Below are 1040 nucleotides of genomic sequence, written 5' to 3' on the forward strand. Positions count from 1 at the left end.
TTATTTTCGGGAAAACAGGGAAGTAATATATAGGCTGAAAATATCTAATGTGCCTACACATTATGACGGTTTACATTTCTTTAGAAATGGCTAAGAAACAATTGAGAAATTAGTAAGTTCTCATGGACTAACAGCCCCCGCATTGGATGTAGCAGAAGTGTCTGTCAAAGGAGGCAACAAAATCCCACCACAGACCAAATCCAGCAGTTTTTATCACATCATTTGGAGGCTTTGTCAGGAAGTTGCCAACGACTTCATTTACCATGGAGGATAGCCTCTGAACAATGTACCAACTAGGAATGTGAGAAGCAGGTTTGAACTTGAATCCCCGCACAGGCAGAAGTAGAGCGAGACACCTGTTGAGCAAAAGGACCCCGCTTCCCAAAGCAAACAAGGTTCAAGTTGCCACCTGCCGCTCTGAGAGCTCAGCTAGGGTTCACCTCCGTGTGTTGTCTGGTCCGAAGAAAGAGTAGGGAACACGGATGCTACAAATTATGAGGCATGGAAAAGCTTTTGGGAGGGTGATATTTAAGAAGACTTTGAAAAATAGGACCTACTATGTATCATTTTGGTCCTAAGTAATTCGACCCCAGATCTGCTAACCAAGTGATGGTTTTAGGCGTCTTCCCCGTGGGTCCTCAATGCTGCCAAAAGACCTGCTCGCTTTCACTGTTTGGCCTCCAGCAAACTAATCTTGAATTTCTTAACATGTAAAACAGGGTTAGAAATTGTGCGGGGGTGATGCCTACTTAACTCATAATTTGGTACATCTTAAGTGTTTACAAAGATCTGTCAGAAAATAAATCAAAATACATTTGGAAAAATTAAAAGAAAAGAGCTGTCGGTGTTACTCCCTTTGACCTATCATGCCTGCCCTTGGCAGTGATTCTGAAGACGCTGCCTGGGCTCCAATTGTGACGGCGGCAAAGGGCATAGTCTGCATGGCTCTGGTTAGTATTTAACCCCAGAGCAACCCGTGCTCTTCTTAGTTTATGCTCAGTTTAAGATTAACGTTCACAAAATGTCTCCAAAAAAATAAA

Source organism: Echinops telfairi, unplaced genomic scaffold (genome assembly GCF_000313985.2).
Source record: "Echinops telfairi isolate 266 unplaced genomic scaffold, ASM31398v2 ScPeMD7_140;HRSCAF=443, whole genome shotgun sequence".
NCBI lineage: Eukaryota > Metazoa > Chordata > Mammalia > Afrosoricida > Tenrecidae > Echinops > Echinops telfairi.